We start from the raw sequence: 15,582 nt of genomic DNA, 5'->3' as shown, positions 1-15,582 counted from the left end.
TTTATATAAAAATAGTTATTAGTATTTACTTTTAAATAAATGAGTTATCTTTTTACATACTAATACAATAGTTAATGCATTAACGGATATAACTTGACAGTTGATTTTTGTGTTAAGTGGTGGCTCGCGAACAGCTCGAGATTAACTAGGTCAAAGCTTGGGAATGGTTGAAAAGGGGTGAATTTATTTGGCAAAATGGGTGGGATCAATATTCAAGATTTCAGAAAGCGTTCTTCAATGATTTGGGTTTTATTTTAAGCAAAGTTGTAAGATTGTGAGCTTGACCATGATCTTTATGAAATATTAGTGGTCTGCTGTCAAATGTCAATAACTTCTAGATTAACGACATAAATAGGTTGGTCTATCTAATAAAATACGGAGTATATGTTTATGTTTATAATATCCTGTGATCACTTAGATCTATTGGTAAGTTATTTTAGTTTAATTAGAGATTTCGTGTTCGAGCCCTTAAAATTTATGAGAGAGAGGTTTATCGCTCTAATAATTCTACCCAGCTCAAATTCAGACTAAACCTGATAGTTTACACCAAATAATTAACAATTAAAGACAATTACTCTTGCCTCCTATAACCAACTCACATAAATCATGGATTTATGGTATTTGATTTACTTCGTATAAAGTATATGGGAGAATGATATCGAGTCTTGATATTATTCTTGATGTTTTATCATTGCATGCATGATAATGCACTTACTCTATAAGAAAAAAAATTATCATTTTAATCATCTTGATATTCATAAAATTGTTCTAACAACTCTTGCTGTAAAATCGGTCTTCCAATAAGACAGGTCCAAATTATGATAAACCTACAAATAAATTACTTTGTACCTATAATGATAAGACATCATTTTAAATAAATCGGTTTTTATTACAAAGTATCAAACTTTTGATAGAAAATAAAATAAAATAAAGTAAGTGATAAAATTTAGCTTCGCTTATTATTGAAGCGGTGTGATCATAAGCCAGTCATAAGAAACAATTTGTTAATATTTATATCAGTAACTGTATAATACACGGTTTTCGGGATTTTAGGGTCCCGGAACAAAAATGTCCGTAAATCACACAGACGGTTTCACGAATTAGACAAAGTGGACTCAAATTTTTTGATTAGCAACGAATGACATTTGAGGCTGTTGGTGTGCGATAAACCAGTATCGGGCGAAAATCGGATACTCGATAAAATTGGTTTAATACTTGTTATTTGGTGTCGAAACTGAATAAGGTAACTCCTGAAATGACCCTGGGCACGTGGTAGAAAAACCGTGAGAGATAAGAACACGAGCCAGTACGGCCTCCCAAACGCCTCAAAATGAATTGTATATTAAAGTGTATAAATACACGATTTTCGGGATTTTAGGGTCCCGGAACAAAAATGTCCGTAAATCGCAAAGACGGTTTCACGGGTCAGATAAAGTGGCCTCTCAAATTTTGAGGAATAACGGATGACATTTAAAGTTGCCGGTGTGCGATAATCAAGTGAGAAACGAAAATCGGATACTCGTTAAAAATTGTTTAATACGGAGTACTATTTATTTGGAACTTAAATTGAATAACGTAACTCCCGAAGTGACCCCAGACACATGGAATGACCTGTAACACCCCCATACTCCGAGTGCCTTACCAGGACCACTCAGGTATGAAGACATCACCATCTCGGTCGCCCGAGGTATGATAATCAAATAGACAAAACAGAAACAACGTTTATTATAAATAGTTTAAGTGATTACATTACAAAACCAACTGTAAGCAAAATACAACTGTTCTCAAACTATAAACCAACTGAAAGGGACTGTCCTAACAAACACAGCGGAAGACTAAAGACTACGATATGTGATGACTCCATCCCCGCCTAGATCCCACGCGTATCCAAGATATACCGCTAAGCAATCGCTCACCACCCCGAATGGATCACCACGCTTTTAAAACATTTAAACGGGGTCAATACTAATCACACAACTCAATATACATCAACAATAAGATAAACAGACAAATTTAGCCGTCACACACACACACACCACCAACCAATTCCCCATCATCTCAATACCGATCCCTCCACTGGACCCGACCCACGCCAGCTGGGGACCGCAGCCGTTCCCACCTAAGCCCCGCTCATCATACCGAGCGATAACCCTGTCCCATTAATGTGCACATCCCCTTTCGTGGCGGGTTCCACGAAGGGCGAAACTAGGGCGTGAGATCACTCCCGCAAGTGACCCCACTCAGCCGAGAACGCATCTCGAGAACCATCACAAACACAACCACAATCACAATCACAATTACAATTACAATCATCATATCAATCAACTAACTACAAAGACATCACCAATATCCCATTATGGGACTAATACTTTGAGTAGGAAACCCTACCTGAAAAGCACAACACGCAGACGGTATCTACAGCTGTCTCAAAACGCCTCTTCTATGAACTCTCCTCCTACCATACAACACATAGATACTACTTTTCAATTACTATTCATAAAGACCCCCAATTCCTAAATTAGGGTTTCACTAATCTTAACAAAACATTATATAAATTACATTAAAAGCTTACCCTCGACGCAAGGAATCCAACGACACAAACTACGATGCAAACCGACCGTCTGAACTCCGGAAATTGTCAAGAACGCGATTAGGAAGAAGAACTAGTTGCTTTCTCTCTTAAACAGGTTTTAGGTTTTGTAAAAAGTGATTTAGAACAAAGACGAATTGGTTTAAATACCTTAATCGCGTAATTAACAAAACCCGAGAAAACTCCCCCGTAAAACCGAACACTCGATCGAGTACCCAAGGTACTCGATCGAGTACCCCCCTACTCGATCGAGTGCCCCAGCTACTCGATCGAGTGCCCAACAGGTCAGAAACTATTTTATTCTGCAACATACCCTTACTCGACAGAGTAAGGGCTACTCGATAGAGTACCCCCAAGACCATAAATACGGAGTATTACAGTCTTCCCTCCTTAAAAAGAACTTCGTCCCCGAAGTTCAACCCATACTCTAAAAACAACCATACTAACTCGACCAAGACACAACAACATAACTAAGAACTCAAAAACTCGACCAAACATGAACTCGTAACACCAACTCCACTAACTATTCCTACCTCCACAACATGGCTCACGATATCGTATCAACTCCACATATATATATCTCTCACGACACCAACTCCATACATAACCAACTGCCATCCTCTAACGCTGCTAGCTCCATAATATCATCCACTATCAAGTCCAAAATCAAGACACTCATAGACATCAAACGGGATGTTACATTCTACCACCCTTAAAAGGAACTTCGTCCTCGAAGTTTACTCAGACTCATAACATCATCCTCCAACTGTCAACATTATATAAAATATTCTCATACTCTGAAGCATCACAGTACTACAAGCACGGCCATGGCCTTTTATAAGTATCATCCACAAAACAAATCCCTCCTTTACGCTACGCTAACACTCTACTTCCAAATATATTACCATATGCACACCCATCAAAATCTCTTTTATCACATCCTACTCCTCTTAAGATAAATGTTACGTCCTCGTAACTCACTAATACTAAATCCTAGATACATCTCATTACTCTCTTTACCACCACATGTGTAAGATAACCGTTTATAAACCAAACACTTACCATGCATATATCCAAGGCTCTCTTACTTAAACATTTCTCATAACTCAACTCATTTGGCATATCACCTAACCTATACCATAAAACTCGTAGCAAAATCACCATACTAACTCTCCATTATTTCTGCAAAACAACATACCTCTCTATGTAAGGCACTTATCTCCCAGAAGCATAACTCACGATCCACACTCGTTATGTACACGCACACTAGATCATCAAGTTCTTTCTTCCATTACCGCAAAACTCATACACAACTTAACATGACACTAATTCCCAATACCCTACACTCACTGTCTCAACAAAAGATTATGAACCACCTGCATCTTTCGGGTCATTACCACACATGTTATACGACTCACTTGCCATTACCATGTCTACTGAAATCTTAACTAGAACAAGATCATAATTATTGTAACGACCTCTCACAACCGTGTTCCATTAACAGAATATCACTATACCATGACAACAACGAAGACATGTACAACTATATTCCACATCATACTCTACCCTCATTCTCAAACTGAAACTTGTAAGAAATATCAAAGAAACAAAACAACAGTTTATGTATAACTGGTATGTACTTTCGAAAACTCGTATCATAGTAATCTCGCCTACTCCACCACAACAGTGACGACATCGCAACACCACCACCAACACCGCATCGCGATGCGAAAATACCCGCATCACAACACTAAATATCGTGCCGGATCACCACCCGAGGCACCACAACCACATCAATAGACATCACAACAAATGCATACGATTCCCATAAACACCGACCGAGCATAACTTCTCGGACAAGAAAACTTACTCAAATCCACTTTATTAAATCACCACGCAACACATTATATGGATAAACAGATAAGCATCTCATGAACATCATCTCTACCATTTCACGGAATACACATGTGTTATTAATACACATAAAATTATAACTAGCCATGTCAAATTAATCAAATTATTACCTTTTTGGACATCATTCAATTACATTACCGTGTCCAACATATATATATTACAGAACATTCAGATAACAACTTATAATTATCACACCATACCATTTCTTGTGAGGTCACAACCTCACACAAACATTTATATATATGACATAAACCCATAATCACATCCAACCAGTCCATCCTGATCACGTAAGTTACCCCTCGATAAAGGTTACCTGTCGCCCGAGTTTAACTCATATGCCCCTCATAACATATTCCCCCATTCACACAACCATCACTTCCTGCCAAATATAACCATACCTTTACTATTCAACTATTAGCATCCGCCTCATCTAACCACATCTTATACCCTCTTACAATCATACACAACAATCAGGTCCCTACCAAATCAACCTCCTTAGAATTGCTACCTTTCTAATATACCATCACTCTTAACCACTAGTGATAACACAACAATGCCACCACTGCTCGTATGTCAAACCTCTTACACTCATATCAAAATAACATGGTTTTTCTCCTATCTTTGGTTAACATCCCAAATAACGAACATCAAACCCATCAACAAAATTACCTCAACATTATACCCAATACTGTCTTATTTGTATTGTCATCCAACTCTCCACCAAATATCTCGTATCCCGCCAATACTCCACCAACTTATTACTCCCTTAATTCCTCGAAACTCATTATCAATCATTTTGTCCTGAAACTTCTATATAATCATTAACTAATATTCTCATGATAATATCATAAATCTCGACGATTCCTTACTTTTATGTTACATAACTCCAGTGAACATTTTTTTTTTTTTTTTTTTTTTTTTCAGCTTACTTTTATCCTTCTTTTCTCTTTATACTCAACAATACCATTAATAGCTCAACTCCTTATTCCTTCTAGCTAACTCTTTAGTAATCCAGTTACCCTTTCGTTGCTCCAAAACTCAAATTCCATTATTTTCTACCGACCTCATCTCACTCTTTCTTACCATGGATCTTCTCTTATTATGCTATCACTCACTCACACTTATCACTAATCTATCCATAAAATCGACGTTCACTGTTTAAACAATTGCATCTCCTTTTTACATCTCTAGAAATCAAAATTCTCTTTTTATACCGTTAATTGCCCAAGGAAATCACACATTAGTTTCATCTCTTAATAAACCAAATCTTCCAAACTCACTCACTGTCTACAAACCGAGCTCGCAACATGTCTCCATAAAGTTCACTATATACCGCTCTTGTCAACCTCTTTAAAACGAACTTTCAGTACATATAATCTTGACTCACACGATTCCTAACCATCTCCCTCCATAATTCTTTACACATCTCAAGCTGCCACTATCCACATCCTTACTTCCAATCTTTTTTATTCTCACGTTCCTTAGACTCACATCATACTTTGCCCACATTCACTTACTTTTACGTTACTCAACATACAAACATATCACTCATCCCATTTCATCTCAGAAAACATGCTCTATGTCTCAATAAACCATACCAACCTTCCTTTTCTTTTTCCACTATCTATTACAACCACGTATAACTCATGTCCTCTCACCGAACTCATACTCACCACAGGTGCCACTCACTACACCACAAGATTGGGTAACTTACGCGTCAAGACCAACATACATGTAAAACAATGCATAAAAAGTAAAATAACATCTTTGAATTAAACATAATATGCAAAGAAGTCAAAAGATAAGCATATGACCCAAAACAAGGGTCACTAGATCGAGTACAGGCCACTCGATCGAGTAAGGGACTTACTCGATCGAGTAGGTGAAGATCAGAAGCACGTAAAACAAATCACCAGGGCTACTCGATCGAGTACCCCCAAGACCATAAATACGGAGTATTACAGTCTTCCCTCCTTAAAAAGAACTTCGTCCCCGAAGTTCAACCCATACTCTAAAAACAACCATACTAACTCGACCAAGACACAACAACATAACTAAGAACTCAAAAACTCGACCAAACATGAACTCGTAACACCAACTCCACTAACTATTCCTACCTCCACAACATGGCTCACGATATCGTATCAACTCCACATATATATATCTCTCACGACACCAACTCCATACATAACCAACTGCCATCCTCTAACGCTGCTAGCTCCATAATATCATCCACTATCAAGTCCAAAATCAAGACACTCATAGACATCAAACGGGATGTTACAATGACCTCTAGAACGACTCAAGTTAAAGTGTCTAATACACGTTTTTCGGGATTTTAAGGTTCCCAAAAAAATATGTCCGTAAATTACACGGATGATTTCTCAGGTCAGATAAAGCAGCCTAACAAAATTTGAGGAGCAACATGGGACATTTGAGGCCCCGTGTACGATAAACCAACCTTGGGTGAAAATCGGAGACTTGTTAAAACTGGTTTAATGCTTGTTATTTGGAGCTGAAATCGAATAGTGTAACTCCTAAAGCGACCTTGGATACGTGGTAGAAACCGGTAGAAAACAGATGCCCGACCCGATATGGCCTCCCGAACAGTTCAAATTGAAGTGTACAATAAATACACGGTTTTCTGGATTTCAGGGTCTCGGAACAAAAACATCTGTAAATCACACGGATGATTTCTCGAGTCAAACAATACAGTCTCACAAAATATGCGGAGCAACAGAAGATATTTGAGTCTATCGGTGTGCGATAAACCAATCTTGAGTGAAAGTCGGAGACTCGTTAAAAATGGATTAATACTTGTTATTTGGAGCTGAAATCGAATAGGGTGACTCTTAAAGCGGCCCCGGACACGTGGTAGAAAAATCGGTAGAAATAGATGTACGACCCAGTATGGCCTCCCGAACGCTCAAATTGAAGTGTATAATACACGGTTTTCAGAATCCAGAGTATCGGAACAAAAATGTATATAAATCACAAAGACGATTTCTCGGGTCAGACTAAATGACCTCACAAAATTGAGAAAGAACGGTGGAAATTTAAGGCTGCTAGTGTGAGGTAAAAAAAGTCTCGGCGGAAAAGGGATACTCGTCGAAAAATGCGTTATTACTTGTTATTTGGGGCTGAAATTGAATAGGGTAACTCTTGAAACGACCCCGGAAACGTGGTAGAAGAATCGGGAGAAAAATAAACACGTCTTGATAAGGCCTCCCGAAGAGCTCAAAATAGTGTTATATAATAAACAGTTTTCAGGATTTCAGGGTCCCGAAACAAAAATGTCCGTAAATTACACTGTCAGTTTCCCAGGTCTGACAAACCAACCTCAATTTTTTTAAGGAGCAACAGATATATTTGAGGCTGTCAATGTGCGATAAACCAGTTTCGTGCGAAAATCGGATACTCGTTGAAATTGGTTTAATCTTGTTATTTGGAAGTGAAATCGATTAGGGTAACTCCTGAAGCGACCATGGACACGTTGTAAGAAAACCGGGTGAAAAAAGAAGCATGACCCAATACGGCCTCCCGAACAGTTCAAATTGAAGTGTATAATACACAGTTTTCGGGATTTCAGGGGATCGAAACAAAAATGTCTATAAGACACAAAGACGTGTTCTCGGGCTAGACTAAGCAGCCTCACAAATTTGCGAAAGAACAGTGGAAAAAAATGATGGGTTAAAAAATGATTTAATACTTGCTATTTGGGCTCAAAATAATCAGACCGTAATATGATGGGCAGTCCAGTTCTGCAAGAGGGTTAGGCAAAAACTGGCCTGGCCCATTGATAGTGTGAAAGATCCAAAATTTTGTGATAAGTGCACATGGTAGATTGGTAGTACAAGGTGGCCCATCTCCCCTACTACTAAGAGAATAAAATTCTCAAGTAGTTTTCCCGCCTAACTTACACTATTCTTTGATGGGCCAATCTAAGTTGGGCCGTCGACTTTTAATAAATCAAATTTGCTTTTGCGTCAAGTCTAACGTATGATTTGAATCAATTGAAAACCTATACATGGAAACAAATGTATGCTTTGACTTTTCGAATAAATGCAATCCTATACATGGAAACAACCTCTCAAATTATGCAATCTTTACAATATTATCCCGAAAATATGCAATCACAATCAATTACCCCCTAATATATTATGCAATTTTACAACATATCAATTGCACTCTCGAATTATGAAATCTTTATTTTAGTAATATGGAGTATTTTTTAAATAATGTATAACAATTTTTATGTATTTTCTTATAGGAAATAGAAAGTGAAAATGTTAGTTTTAATAAATTGTAAATTGTCTTTTTAGACGCGTAGTATATTATTTTTACCAGTTTTCTTAATAAGGCTAATAGGTTTTTTAACTAGATTTTACATACAACTTAATTTCATAAATTAGTTCCCCGTATCGATTTAATAGTAAACTTTCTTCTCTATCTACTTACTATTATTATATTTAGTATATTATAACATTAAATTAAAAGTAGCTTTAATTTATGCAAATAATTTTATTAAAAGTTCCTCTTTATAAATTTCATCTTAAAAATACCATGCTACAGCACGGGAACTACACTAGTTTATTTAACAATTTTGTGGAATAATACTCCATACGAAGTAATTGATACTAATTCGATTCTTCCGTTTTAATTATTTATTTATCTTTTTTATTTTTTTATGAGGAGTATTGTAATCAAAGATAAATAAATGATTGAGACGAAAAAGATATATTTAACTCGATAATTTTATATAAATTTGAATTTCATGAAGTAATTGATTAATTTGCTACCCTAGGCAAGAGGCTTACTCGTACGGTACGAGTCAGATAAAACCTATTGTGTTTCACTAATATCATTGACTGCGGAAAAAGCTCACACGAGGTTATAATCTAGTGGTTAAGATAAAAGTACTTTGAATAATTACTATATTTATTATTACTATCACTATTACTATAGATTTGAATCGTCATCTCTAGACTTGGCAAACAGATCGGATCGTGTCGATTTCGGGTTCGTGTCACATGTAAACGGGTCACAAACCCTCCAACACAAACCCGGCCCAATTAAATCTCGTGTCGAGTTCGTGTTGACCCACTTACATAAATGGGTCATCAAGCCTCAATCCTAACCCGTTAATTTCGTGTCGTGTTTTCGTGTCATGTCCATATTTGGAAAGTTTAAGTATATTTATGTGATCGAGGATCAAGAAAAATTAAGATTAATTTGGTAAACAGGTCATTCGTGTCGGGTTCGTGTTTAGAGAGCTCAACCCAAACCCAACCCAATTAATTATCGTGTCGTGTTCGTGTCAACCTACTTACATAAATGGGTCATTAAGTCTCAACCCAAACCCATTAAGTCATTCGTGTCGGGTTCGTGTTTAGAGAGCTCAACCCAAACCCAACCCAATTAATTATCGTGTCGTGTTCGTGTCAACCTACTTACATAAATGGGTCATTAAGTCTCAACCCAAACCCATTAATTTCGTGTCGGGTTCGTATCGTGTTTTTGTGTCGTGTAATTATTTGCCAACTCAACCACGTGAGAAGTAAGGTTTCATTTATCTGCAAAGAAGCCCAAAACCATATAATTATTTTTGGGTCGTAACAAAAAGTAATAGTGCTTAGTGTTGGATGTGGCCCAATTTAACAGCTGGGCCATCCCCATTAGGCCATTATTAGCACTGTGCATTCGTACCAATGGTGGAGCTCGGGACTAGTAGGGATGCTCGTCCAACTAAAATTTGAAAATTGTGAAAAAATTAGTTAAAATTTACGTATTTTCTTAGAGTTTACCATATACTATTAGTCGTTTGTCTCTGTTGAAAATTTTCGCCATTTAAGTTTGAATCCGGCTCCGCCACTAATTCTTACCCCTTTAATCGAGCATAAAGTCTCGAAGTGCTTGTAATAAAAGAGTTTGTGACTTGATTACACTTGTATAGTTGTACGATACATTTCCACTTATATAACAATCTCACACAGAAGTGCGGATTGTTAAGTCAAACATACTAAAAACTCTAAATATATTGAAATTCCATCAATTTAGTGTTTACCAAACACCCAATACCCGACTTATACCTTCTTATTAAACTCACTCCCATAGTTCCATTAACAAGGGTCCATTTTTGAAATAATGGTCAAAAATAAAATTATGTAGTGGCGTGTCTTTCCATTAACACGCCACCCCTAATGGCATGTCTTATGTAGTGGCGTGTCTTTACAACAATTTACATAAGACACGCCATTAGGGGTGGCATGTTTCCCCTCCGAAACCCGCCATTCCCAATGGCGTGTTTGTTTTAGTCCATTTTTTAATGAAGTTTCTTTCCGTACTCATTATAAACACGCCATTGGTAGTGGCGTGTTTTAGGTCCAGAAATCCCGAGCCTACGTGGACATCATTTTGACAAATATTTTCAAAACCAACCAAAAACGACAAATATTTTATTTTTGATCATTATTTCAAAAATGGATTCCATTAACAAGAGCGTCAAAAGCATTTATCAAACTCAAATGAGAAAAGGATCAGAAAAACAACACTCATTCCACTCACACTTTGATTGCTTGCTTGATGAGCTTTTGATAATTCCAAAAAAAATTAGACCCAACTACTTTAAATATTCAAACATTAACTTTGGCCCTTTTTATAAAGCATGAAGGCAAGACGATATTCTCTTTATTTATTTTTGTCTAGGAATGTGAGATGATGACCCTTTAGAATTGAATTTCTAGTATAATACTAATATTACTATTACTACTAGGTCTAGGAATTGAAGCTAATCATTTGAATCACTAACTTTCTTGTGTTCATTTCATGGGATTGTACAAAATTAAGACCCACATTATAGTTATTTTGATCTTTGGTGGGAGTTGATCATGATCATGATCATGGACATGGACATGGCACCCATGGTTACTTAGGACTTCGTGTCGAGTTATCTGTTATTAGGTCGAATCAATGATGGTCACCTCTAAGTATACCCGGCCATCTATTTACATTATGTATGTCATTCTCGTTTTTCTTTTCCTTTTTTTGAGTGACGAGGGAAATCACAGCCGCTATCTTTGGTGCGCACTGGGTAAACCCTCGGGTATACGTATGCAATAGCATGTAAACCACGTATACCAGGTAAGCCACCCGAGAGTGACATACTCGATTTTTAAAAGGTTGCTTTTGAGTTTTGACATTCATTTAGGAAATAGAATTTCATAGAAATTTTTAAATGTATGAACACACGGGGAATATTAACTGCTAGGGGTACAACAATTTACTTTTGAAACATACTCGTAATATAAATTTAAGAAATTAAAATGTTCTAATGACAATGTACGTCCTAACCAATACGAAATTGAAACTAAACGCCGCCTTTAAATAACTAACCATAATCTAAATAACAAAAAATCTTATTGGCTCGAGTGTAAGATGAAGAGGTACAACTGAACCGAAATACTGAATACCTATGCATTTTCACACATGACCCATAAAAGGAAATATTATGAAAGATTGAATATTAAATTGAAATAATCATACATACAATGAGTTGTTTAATGTTTTTGTTCTAGTTTATCTTAGGATTAAATGATTAATATAACTAGGGACACTAGCTAGAGAGGCTTAACTTTTGAATCCAGGTGAAGATCAGTGAGAGAATAAAGCAGAGGGAGGGACTGACTACTGTGCAGCAACTGTGGTATTATTATTATTATGTCATAAAAGAGATTAATGTCTCCTATTTTAATGGTAACGTTCTTATTTCCAATTGTCCTTTTCTTTTTTTGTTTAAGAAATAGGAATACTTCACTGTAAAAATCTGCAAAATTGAGGTAAGATTAGATTTTGTTTAGTAAATCCAATTTCCAAGTTAAGTCATGTCTCATTGCTTCAGTTTAGCATGTTGATATGTCTACAATCAAATCGCAGTCCAAACCCGATTCGACCCAGCACACGATTACCTCTATATTTGTGTAGTAAAGTCTTTTTGATCAAATAGATATAATGGTTCATTCCTTACGAAAGATGTTACTTCCTCCATTTTTCTATGTTTGCCCCATTTCATTAAAATATACCTCACATTTCATTATTTTATGGGGCAAACATAGGAAATTGGAGGGAGTACTATATATACGGAGTAGTTGCTTATGTTAAAATCACGACATAACGAAAATTTCCTTTGAACATGATATGATATTTCGATTACAAGGTTGTTGGTTGGTTGATCGCACCATAAAGATTTTGATAAAAGTATATTAATACATACCGAGTATATCAATATCTAAAATCTATAACAAATCAGTAAAATAATTCTAAAGAAATTAATTAACATATCTATGTAAAAATACTTATGTAAAACTGATGGGGCATATTCTCAGACCAACCACCAAGTCAACACACCGAAAGGTCAAAGATATCCACAAAGAAAGTCAACGACTTAGATAAACCAAGCCGATGCATCCCATCGGCTGTCACACCTGGTCTCGCCGACAACCCGCCACGGACACATACCCGCATACTCACATCCAAGACCCTCGGCCCCGCCATAGGTCCATCTACCGAGGGTAGAACGTCTTTCCACCGATAGCCACTTGGCCACTACGTGACAAAAGGTGAAAGCCTATAAATACTCCTCAACCTCCTTTGAGGAGAGGATCCCACAACTTAACCTAAATACACTATTCATCTGGTAATATCTCCCTTATCTCTCTACAATACACATCTAGCCAAGTAACACAGCTTAATCCTTTAAGTTTACTGACTTGAGCGTCGGAGTGAGTACGCTTGGCACAAAGCCAAGCCCTCGCCTGTTCATTGTTGCAGGAGAGGCCGAGAGGGACGATAGAAGCAAGAAGGGTTCAACCCAAGACATTATTCTACAAGCCACGGGTGGTAACGATACTTGCTCTGGAATTACACCCGGAACAAAAACATTTTACAAAATGTTATTATCAGGGTCGAAGCCAGGATTTCGTGAATGGGGTAGCGAATATATAAAGCCCAAAATTAATATAAGAATTTGATAAAAATGTAGTTTTATACGAATTATATGTTATATAAATATTACATATACAAACCCGCAATCATCAATTCAATCACCTCTACCCTACGTAATATGGCTTAACATTTTCATTTTACAATTTCGCGACTTATTTTTATTTTATATTTTAAGAATAATTTTGAATCTTGCTTTAAATTTATTAAAATATATAATTGTTAGAATCAGGTTTTTTTTTAAAAAATATACACCCCTTTTCAAGTTTGAATGCGATATTTAATGTCGTATTTTTTTAACTACTTTAACGTATGACTTTAAGGCACCCATTTGAAAACAGTAAAAACAAACAAATTTGTGAGTAAAAAAAGTCTTTAAAACACAAAGGTACTAAAGATCGACGATTTGAAAAGTTAAATTAAAAAACAATACGTATAATTTTAGTGGGATTAGAACCCAAGACCACTTGTGCGGTACACACCTTAAAAACCTTCCTTCACCATTGTTCCACATCTTTGCCACTGTTTTTACTATGTGTTTAAATGTACTTAATCTTTCATTAACGCTTAAAGCAGGGGTAGCCAAACACCATCTTCTTAAACGATTTTCTTATGTTCGGGGTAGCTACCCCTTGCTACTCATTGGCTTCGCCCCTGGTTATTATAAAATCAAATGTTATTTAACTTGAATAACTTATTTATATATTCACCACTGATTACCATGTACTATTTTTAATGACATTATTGTCTCTAATATTTGATTTAACAATGTTTATTTTAAAACCGTTTTACAAGAAACTTTTATTCATCGTAATACAGGATTTCAAGTAATACACATAACACAGTATCAGTCTGGCCGGAAAACTCATTCAACAAGAATCTTTATTCTTCACGTTAATCATGCAAATATACCAAAGATAAAGCCAAGAAAAACCCACGCCACTGCCAAAATCATAACTAAATTACACGTCCACAATTAGCCTATCCCTAATTTCCCTACAATAGTACCAAAAAACTGTCCCAAAATGCCAAATTCACGTCCATTATTATTTGTTCATCCAGGAGAGAGACACTCTCTTAAGTAGTTGTCCTTGAAAAGATGTGTAGCTCATACAAGGAACATCATTTGGGTCCATGTACTAATGTACCCCCACTTTAAAAATTATCAACTCTTTTTTATAATTGTCGATATTAGAATTAAACAAGTGTCGTTTGATGTTTTAACGAAGTTGATAAAGTAGTTGATTTGCGATTAATGTTAACGTTTGTATAATTGTATTTACTCTTTCAAAGCGTCTTGCTTGTGACGGGCTAATCCCGTCACAAGCTTGTGACCTCTCACAAAAAGGGAGAGGGGACAAGGTGGGACACCCCCATGTGCTTCCCCACTCACCTCTCATGGGTATTTTGTGAGAAGAAATGGCTCCGTCACAATATGACGGATATCGTCGTCTTCAATGAGATTTTGTGTTACTCTTTTGAGTTGGGTGATACTGTGGTAGTCATTACATTCTAACATCGTCAATTATTGTAACAGATTAAGATCTTGTTTTTTTGGATTTTAAGTCACTAACTTTAAGTTTAGTTCAAATTCTAGAAGTATAGTTTAGAAAATTTAAAATCGTATAAGTTCAGTTTAGATTATGAGTTTAGTTCAGAAAAGTTCAGATTTTATAAGTTATGTTGAGATTCTATAAAGTTCAATTAAGAAAAGTTCAGTTCAATTCACATTCACAAATTCTAGGTTGTGACGGCAATATCCGTCACAAGTTTGTGACGGATTAAATAAAACCCACTTGGGTAGATAACGACAAGACATATGCGATTACCTAGACACTCTTACTTTTGTCTTATCTATCCATGTGCCTGATATTTGACCCGTCACTAGTTTGTGACGAATATACCCGTCACAAGAGATACTTATTGATTCACATTTTATAAATTAAATTTAGAAAAGTTCAAATTCTACAACTTCAGTTCAGATGTTATAAATTCCGTTCGTAAAAGTTAAGAACCTCAGTGCAGAAAAGTTTAGCAAATTAAGTTCAAAAGAATAAAGCCTAAATGTGTTTGGGTTTATA

Source organism: Silene latifolia, chromosome 6 (assembly GCF_048544455.1).
Source record: "Silene latifolia isolate original U9 population chromosome 6, ASM4854445v1, whole genome shotgun sequence".
Taxonomy (NCBI): Eukaryota; Viridiplantae; Streptophyta; class Magnoliopsida; order Caryophyllales; family Caryophyllaceae; genus Silene; species Silene latifolia.
The sequence above is the reverse complement of the archived record's forward strand: the minus strand, read 5'-3'. Positions refer to the sequence as shown.